Source organism: Pristiophorus japonicus, chromosome 16 (assembly GCF_044704955.1).
Source record: "Pristiophorus japonicus isolate sPriJap1 chromosome 16, sPriJap1.hap1, whole genome shotgun sequence".
In the NCBI taxonomy this organism is placed as follows: domain Eukaryota; kingdom Metazoa; phylum Chordata; class Chondrichthyes; family Pristiophoridae; genus Pristiophorus; species Pristiophorus japonicus.
The window spans coordinates 51,110,641-51,119,943 of NC_091992.1; positions in this window are offsets into that span (position 1 = coordinate 51,110,641).

Below are 9,303 nucleotides of genomic sequence, written 5' to 3' on the forward strand. Positions count from 1 at the left end.
GATACACGCCCTCATGATACATGCCCCCCATGATACACGCCCTCATGATACATGCCCCCCATGATACATGCCCCCATGATACATGCCCCCCCATGATGCATGCCCCCCATGATACAAGCCCCCATGATACATGCCCCCCCATGATGCATGCCCCCCATGATACATGCCCCCATGATACACGCCATGATACATGCCCCCATGATACATGCCCCCCATGATACATGCCCCCCCCATGATACATGCCGCCCATAATACATGCCCCTCATGATACATGCCCCCCATGATACATGCCCCCCCATGATACATGCCATCCATAATACATGCCCCTCATGATACATGCCCCCAATGATACATGTCCCCCATGATACATGCCGCCCATGATACATGCTCCCCATGATACATGCCCCCCCATGATACATGCCCCCATGATACATGTCCCTCATGACACATGCCCCCTATGATACATGTCCTTCATATACATGTCCCCCATGATACATGCCCCTCATGATACATGCTCCCCATGATACATGTCCCCCCATGATACATGCCCCCCATGATACATGCCGCCCATAATACATGCCCCTCATGACACATGCCCCCTATGATACATGTCCCTCATGATACATGCTCCCCATGATACATGCCCCCCCATGATACATGTCCCTCATGATACATGTCCCCCATGATACAGGCCCCTCATGATACATGCTCCTCATGATGCATGCTCCCATGATACATGACCCCCATGATACATGCCCCCCCCCCATGATACATGCCCCTCCCCATGATACATGCTGCCCATGATACATACCGCCCATTGTACATGATGGCCATTATACATGATAGCCATTAAACATGACGCCCTATTGATCAATTGAAAAGAAAATTGGGCAGGGTTTATCACGGTCAGTCAACCTACTACTACCTAGGTTGCTCCCCTCCTTCCCCATAGTTGAATTTTAGCACCCCCCCCCCCCCCCAACCAATTGGCTGATTTTCAAAATAAAAATCCTTTTGTCCACTTACTTCTGAGTCTCATTATGTAGAGGCGCTGGTTATTGAGGTACCTGATAAACATTCACCAGCAGAAAAGCAAATCTCAGAAATCAAGCCATGATTCCCTTTGAAGTGCCCTGTCCATTATGCCACCATCTGTCCAGCTATTGATTTGGCCAAAGGTGGTGACCTACTTGCCCCTTGAATGTCCAAAGGGTCAGTATTCTGTTGCAGCATGTCTATAAAGAGAGACACTCCACATGAAGAAATTGGGAGTTTCCAACATTCATCACATTCATTTTAATAACAATTATGTTTCTGGGCATTCAAAGATGTCAGGTCACAAAAATAATACAATGTTTTTAATAAAGTCTACAGTTTCTGTGCTATAAATACTATGTAACTATGCACGAGGCAATAAATAAAGTCAGATTAGAACTGCCAACTCTTAAGTGATTACATTGCTGGACAAATGTTGATCTTTGTTTAAAGTAAATGAAAACAGAATTATTCCTAAGTGCCCTTTTTACATAAGAACGTAAGAAATAGGAGCAGGAGTAGGCCATTTGGCCCCTCGAGCCTGCTCCGCTATTCAATAAGATCATGGCTGATCTGATTTTCGTCTCAACTCCACTTCCCTGCCCACTCCCCGTACTCCTTGACTCCCTTATCATTCAAAAATCTGTCTATCTCCACCTTAAATATATTCAGTGACCCAGCCTCCACAGCTCTCTGAGGTAGAGAATTCCAAAGATCCATGACCCTCTGAGAGAAGAAATTCCTCCTCATTTCCATTTTAGTTCTGAAACTATGCCTCCTAGTTCCAAATTCCCCCATGAGTGGGAACATCCTCTCTGCATCTACCCTGTCAAGCCCCCTCAGAATCTTATCCGTTTCAATACGTTTTTTAGATAGGTACAAATTCACCAACATCAGGGAGATGTTGGGAGTGAAAAACAAGATGGCAGCCACAAAACCAAATATGCAGCTGTGCTTATTTTCATGGTTGGATACGTCATTTGGATTTTTAAACCAAAATGATCAATGGTCATGCTTAAAAAGTAACATTTGCAAGATCTGTGAGCATAGGTACAACTTAGGAGGCATAACACCTAATGTCAGTCGGTGTGTAATGAACCCTAATCTGAGATAATTGCCTTGACCTTGCTTGGAGATAAGGTGGTTGTTGTTGGAACTTACTGCCCAGTCTGCATTTGCAAAGAAGCTAAATCAGCAGTTTGAATTTCCCGTGTTCCAGGGAACTGGCTAATTAGTCACTGTGGGTTCTGCAGAGAACAAGAAATTTGTAAGCATTAACTTTAGTGGGAATTATAGAATAGAATTAGAGAATCTTTCAGCACAGAAGGAGGCCATTCGGTACGTCACACCTGCGCCGGCTTTTTGAAAGAGCTTTCTAATTTAGTCTTGCTCCCCAGCTTTTTCCCTAGAACCCTGCATCCTTTCAGGTAGTGTATTTCAGATCTTAACAACCCTCTGTGTAAAGACATTTCTCCTCATTTCCCCTTTAGTTCTTTTGCTAATTATTTTAAATCTCTGAGCTCTGGTTACTGGCCCACCTGCCAGAGGAAATAGTTTCTGCCTACTTACTCTAACAAAAGAATAAAGGCCTACCAGTGGCCCCCGGCCTGCGAGCACCATCGGAGAAGGCCGGGGAGTGGAGGGAGCAGTGTGGCGGCGTACCACTCCAGGGAGCAGCACGTGCTGGAGCAGGAGAGCAACGGCAGTGAAGAGCGACGTGACCAAAGTCCAGGTCGGTGATTGGAGCGTGGGCAGGTACAGCAGAAGCGGCGAGGTCAGGGTGAAGGAGCAGTGAGAGATCGGTGATTGGGACGTGGGTTTGTGGCCCAGGGGCAGCACGGGCCAGCCCACACTGCGATATGTGTGCGCACTAGGTCCGTGCAGCAGAGCTGGTCTCCAGTCATCTTGGTTAATCCTTGTTGTCATGTATGTAACCTTTATGTAACAACATGCAATACTGTATATACGTAAGAAATGCACACCTTGCCAACAGGTGGTGAACTTGTGGGAGACACTCCTCACCTGGTCACCCAGCTTTATAAAGCGAGGTCCCACGCAGGGTCATCACTTCTTGGTCCTGTGAATAGAGGTTCAGGTCATGGAGTGACCTTGTCCATAGAATGTGCCTCATGTGGATTTGTTGTATTGTGTAAGGACATTACATTGGCGACGAGAAACGGGAATCAACGACCCACGAGAATGGCCACTGGCAGCACAGATGAACGGTACTGTGTTGGTGAGGATTAGGACGATTTCATTGAGAGGCTCCAGCAGAGTTTTGTTACGAAGGACTGGCTGGGAGATGCAGCGGCCGACAAGCGAAGGGCTCATCTGCTGACCAGCTGTGGACCTAAGACTTACGCGCTCATGAAAGACCTGCTAGCACCCGAGAAGCCGGTGGACAAAACCTTCGAAGAGCTCAGCAAACTAATCGGTGAGCACCTCAAACCGGCGAGCAGCGTACACATGGCCCGACACAGATTTTATACACACCGACGTCAGGAAGGACAGAGCATACCGGATTTCGTTGCAGACGTTCGGCGCTTGGCCAGCCTCTGTAAGTTCACAGACGCCTGCAGGGGGGAGATGCGAAGGAATTTCTTTATTGAGGCGTTGATGGCTCAGACTTTTATGACGGGGAAGGAGGAAATCAAGATAATATACACATAGAAACATAGAAACATAGGTGCAGGAGTAGGCCATTCGGCCCTTCTAGCCTGCACCGCCATTCAATGAGTTCATGGCTGAACATGCAACTTCAGTACCCCATTCCTGCTTTCTCACCATACCCCTTGATCCCCCTAGTAGTAAGGACTTCATCTAACTCCCTTTTGAATATATTTAGTGAATTGGCCTCAACAACTTTCTGTGGTAGAGAATTCCACAGGTTCACCACTCTCTGGGTGAAGAAGTTTCTCCTCATCTCGGTCCTAAATGGCTTACCCCTTATCCTTAGACTGTGACCCCTGGTTCTGGACTTCCCCAACATTGGGAACATTCTTCCTGCATCTAACCTGTCTAAACCCGTCAGAATTTTAAACGTTTCTATGAGGTCCCCTCTCATTCTTCTGAACTCCAGTGAATACAAGCCCAGTTGATCCAGTCTTTCTTGATATGTCAGTCCTGCCATCCCGGGAATCAGTCTGGTGAACTTTCACTGCACTCCCTCAATAGCAAGAATGTCCTTCCTCAAGTTAGGAGACCAAAACTGTATACAATACTCCAGGTGTGGCCTCACCAAGGCCCTGTACAACTGTAGCAACACCTCCCTGCCCCTGTATTCAAATCCCCTCGCTATGAAGGCCAACATGCCATTTGCTTTCTTAACCGCCTGCTCTACCTGCATGCCAACCTTCACGCGCAATTCTGCCTCCAATGTGGCAATGGATCAGGGAGTCAATATCATAAATGCGACACAGAGCCCCGCAGGCAGGCAAGGGCAGTTCGAGACAACCCCGGGCAGCAATAGACCCAAGAGTAAGTCTCCAACAGAGACAATGGCAGGCTGAACGGACATTTACGCCCCCTAGTGGACAATGCGGCCTGGGATGGGGCCATTGACACCCACTAACAGGGTGCTCAAGAGCAGTCAAAGGGACAATCAGTGAGGAATGCCTTGTAACAACTCTTTTGTTCCCAACAATGGGAATCTCAGATCATGCTGGAGGTGTGGGGGCAGACATGCTGCCAGGACTTGCAGGTTTCAACAGTTCGTCTGCAGAAATTGTAACCTCAGTGGCCATTTAGCCAGAATGTGCAGAAAGCCTGTAACCAGGCTAATATACGAGGCAGATGAACCAGATGAGGGGTCTGCGAGGCAGGATGACGCTTGGGGCAAATCAATGGACGCTGAAGTTCAGCGGGTTCATGTGACAAACAATCACAGCTCATATACCAAAACCCCCACCTATGATGATGAAAGTCCTATTAAACGGCATCCATGTATGCATGGAGCTGGACACGGGGGCCAGCCAGTCACTCATGAGTGTTCAACAATTCGAAAAGCTGTGGCCACTCAAAGCCAGCAGACCCAAACTAGAATGCATTGAGACGCAATTACGGACGTACTCCAAATAAATCATTCCAGTGTTAGGCAGTGCAATGTTGCCGGTCACACGCAATGGATCGGTGAACCGGCTGCCGCTCTGGATGGTCTCGGGCAATGGTCCCACACTGTTGGGGGCAGAGCTGGTTAGCTGAGATGAATTGGAAATGGGGGGATGTGCACGCCATGTCATCTGTGGAGCGAAGTTCATGCTCACAGGTCCTACAGCAATTTGAGTCATTATTTCAACCTGGCGTCGGGACGTTCAAAGGTACCAAAGTGGTGATACGCATCACCCTGGACACCAGACCAGTGCACCACAAAGCCAGAGCTGTGCCGTATGTGATGCGGGACAAAATTGAGAGCGAGTTGGACCGGTTGCTGAGAGAGGGCATCATCTCGCCCGTTGAATTCAGCGACTGGGCGAGCCCCATCGTTCCCGTCCTAAAAGCGGATGACTCGGTCAGGATCTGTGGCGACTACAAGGCCACAATCAACCGGGTGTCCCTACAAGACCAATACCTGCTCCCGAGAGCGGAGGGTCTTTTTGCCACGCTGGCAGGTTGCAAGCTGTTCACCAAGTTGGACCTCACTTCAGCCGACATGACCCAAGAACTGGCCGACGAATCTAAACTACTGACCACCATCACCACGCACAAGGGACTGTTTGTTTACAACAGGTGTCTGTTTGGCATTCGATCAGCGGCCGCGATTTTTCAAAGAAACGTGGAAAGCCTGTTCAAATCCATTCCTGGAACAATCGTATTTCAGGACGACCACCGGTCCTCATCACCGGTCGTAACACCAAGGAACACCTCCACAACCTGGAGGAGGTGCTACGCCAACTGGATCGGGTAGGCCTGCAACTCAAGAAGTCTAAGAGTGTGTTTTTGGCTCCCGAGGTCGAGTTTCTGGGCAGGAGGGATTCTGCAGATGGGATTCAGCCTACCGAATCCAAAATGGAGGCGATTCGACGAGCGCCCAGGCCCTGCAACACATCGGAGTTGCGTTCATTTCTGGGACTCTTGAACTATTTCGGGAACTTTCTGCTGAACTTAAGCACATTGTTGGAGCCGCTACATGTGCTCCTGCGCAAGGGTTGTGATTGGTTTTGGGGGGACTATCAGGAACGGGCTTTCAATCGGGCGCGGAACCTACTTTGCTCAAATAAGTTGTTGACCCTGTACGACCCCCATAAGAAATTGGTTCTGACATGTGATGCATCGTCCTATGGGGTTGGGTGCGTGTTGCAGCAGGGTAACGCTGAGGGCCAACTACAACCTGTGGCTTATGCCTCCAGGTCGCTCTCTCAAGCTGAAAGGGGTTATGGGATGGTTGAGAAGGAAGCACTCGCATGTGTCTATGGGGTGAAAAAGATGCATCAGTACCTTTTTAGAAACATAGAAACATAGAAAATAGGTGCAGGAGCAGGCCATTCAGCCCTTCTAGCCTGTACCGCCATTCAATGAGTTCAAGGCTGAACATGAAACTTCAGTACCCCCTTCCTGCTTTCTCGTCATAACCCTTGATCCCCCGAGTAGTAAGGACTTCATCTAACTCCCTTTTGAATATATTTAGTGAATTGGCCTCAACTACTTTCTGTGGTAGAGAATTCCACAGGTTCACCACTCTCTGGGTGAAGAAGTTTCTCCTCATCTCGGTCCTAAATGGCTTACCCCTTATCCTCAGACTGTGACCCCTGGTTCTGGACTTCCCCAACATTGGGAACATTCTTCCTGCATCTAACCTGTCTAAACCCGTCAGAATTTTAAACGTTTCCATGAGGTCCCCTCTCATTCTTCTGAACTCCAGTGAATACAAGCCCAGTTGATCCAGTCTTTCTTGATAGGTCAGTCCCGCCATCCCGGGAATCAGTCTGGTGAATCTTCGCTGCACTCCCTCAATAGCAAGAATGTCCTTCCTCAAGTTAGGAGACCAAAACTGTACACAATACTCCAGGTGTGGCCTCACCAAGGCCCTGTACAACTGTAGCAACACCTCCCTGCCCCTGTATTCAAATCCCCTCGCTATGAAGGCCAACATGCCATTTGCTTTCTTAACCGCCTGCTGTACCTGCATGCTAACCTTCAATGACTGATGTACCATGACACCCAGGTCTCGTTGCACCTTCCCTTTTCCTAATCTGTCACCATTCAGATAATAGTCTGTCTCTCTGTTTTTACCACCAAAGTGGATAACCTCACATTTATCCACATTATACTTCATCTGCCATGCATTTGCCCACTCACCTAACCTATCCAAGTCACTCTGCAGCCTCATAGCATCCTCCTCGCAGCTCACACTGCCACCCAACTTAGTGTCATCCGCAAATTTGGAGATACTACATTTAATCCCCTCGTCTAAATCATTAATGTACAATGTAAACAGCTGGGGCCCCAGCACAGAACCTTGCGGCACCCCACTAGTCACTGCCTGCCATTCTGAAAAGTACCCGTTTACTCCTACTCTTTGCTTCCTGTCTGACAACCAGTTCTCAATCCACGTCAGCACACTACCCCCAATCCCATGTGCTTTAACTTTGCACATTAATCTCTTGTGTGGGACCTTGTCGAAAGCCTTCTGAAAGTCCAAATATACCACATCAACTGGTTCTCCTTTGTCCACTTTACTGGAAACATCCTCAAAAAATTCCAGAAGATTTGTCAAGCATGATTTCCCTTTCACAAATCCATGCTGACTTGGACCTATCAAGTCACCATTTTCCAGATGCACTGCTATGACATCCTTAATAATTGATTCTATCATTTTACCCACTACTGAGGTCAGGCTGACCGGTCTATAATTCCCTGTTTTCTCTCTCCCTCCTTTTTTAAAAAGTGGGGTTACATTGGCTACCCTCCACTCCATAGGAACTGATCCAGAGTCAATGGAATGTTGGAAAATGACTGTCAATGCATCCGCTATTTCCAAGGCCACCTCCTTAAGTACTCTGGGATGCAGTCCATCAGGCCCTGGGGATTTATTGGCCTTCAATCCCATCAATTTCCCCAACACAATTTCCCGACTAATAAAGATTTCCCTCAGTTCCCCCTCCTTACTAGACCCTCTGACCCCTTTTATATCCGGAAGGTTGTTTGTATCCTCCTTAGTGAATACCGAACCAAAGTACTTGTTCAATTGGTCTGCCATTTCTTTGTTCCCCGTTATGACTTCCCCTGATTCTGACTGCAGGGGACCTACGTTTGTCTTTACTAACCTTTTTCTCTTTACATACCTATAGAAACTTTTGCAAACCGCCTTAATGTTCCCTGCAAGCTTCTTCTCGTACTCCATTTTCCCTGCCCTAATCAAACCCTTTGTCCTCCTCTGCTGAGTTCTAAATTTCTCCCAGTCCCCAGGTTCGCTGCTATTTCTGGCCAATTTGTATGCCACTTCCTTGGCTTTAATACTATCCCTGATTTCCCTAGATAGCCACGTTTGAGCCACCTTCCCTTTTTTATTTTTACGCCAGACAGGAATGTACAATTGTTGTAATTCATCCATGCGGTCTCTAAATGTCTGCCATTGCCCATCCACAGTCAACCCCCTAAGTATCATTCGCCAATCTATCCTAGCCAATTCACACCTCATACCTTCAAAGTTACCTTTCTTTAAGTTCTGGACCATGGTCTCTGAATTAACTGTTTCATTCTCCATCCTAATGCAGAATTCCACCATATTATGGTCACTCTTCCCCAAGGGGCCTCGCACAATGAGATTGCTAATTAATCCTCTCTCATTACACAACACCCAGTCTAAGATGGCCTCCCCCCTAGTTGGTTCCTCAACATATTGGTCTAGAAAACCATCCCTTATGCACTCCAGGAAATCCTCCTTCACCGTATTGCTTCCAGTTTGGCTAGCCCAATCTATGTGCATATTAAAGTCACCCATTATAACTGCTACACCTTTATTGCATGCACCCCTAATTTCCTGTTTGATGCCCTCCCCAACATCCCTATTACTGTTTGGAGGTCTGTACACAACTCCTACTAACGTTTTTTGCCCTTTGGTGTTCTGCAGCTCTACCCATATAGATTCCACATCATCCAAGCTAATGTCTTTCCTAACTATTGCATTAATCTCCTCTTTAACCAGCAATGCTACCCCACCTCCTTTTCCTTTTATTCTATCCTTCCTGAATGTTGAATACCCCTGAATGTTGAGTTCTCAGCCCTGATCATCCTGGAGCCACGTCTCCGTAATCCCAATCACATCATATT